Raw genomic sequence first — 558 nt, 5'->3', positions numbered from 1 at the left:
ACCTATTGGTCTAGATGTAAGGATTTAAAATTTTTTTTTTACATTGAGTAGTTATTCATGCTGAAGACTGCAATCCTTGATCTTCATGAGCAAGAGTTCAAGTCCTTCTCACGTTTAGCAAGCACAGTTGTGCCATTTCCGTATCAAAGGTTGTGAATAAAACTTCCTTCAATATTGATGCCATATTCATCTTCATATAATCCAGCTTCTCAGACGGTTTGCTCATCATAGATTTGGAATACATATGGTGACATGTTACAATCCTGATACACACGTTTCCTGATTTTAGACCTTGTAGTATTTCCTCATTCTCTTAACACACTGCTTCTTGATTAGTGTACAAGTTCCAAATTAATATAATTAAATGTTCTGAAATTCCCTTTCTTCTCAAGATTATTCAGGGTTTGTTAAGATCCACACACTTGAATGTCTTGACGTAGTGAATAAATTACAGTAAACATGTTTCTGATATTCTCAGCCTCTTCTGAACCCTGCCTGAACATCTGGCAACTCCCAGATGTTGGATGCTCTTCAGCAAAATTTTACTTGCATGTAATA

Source organism: Echinops telfairi, unplaced genomic scaffold, assembly GCF_000313985.2.
Source record: "Echinops telfairi isolate 266 unplaced genomic scaffold, ASM31398v2 ScPeMD7_7475;HRSCAF=8513, whole genome shotgun sequence".
NCBI lineage: Eukaryota > Metazoa > Chordata > Mammalia > Afrosoricida > Tenrecidae > Echinops > Echinops telfairi.
The sequence above is the reverse complement of the archived record's forward strand: the minus strand, read 5'-3'. Positions refer to the sequence as shown.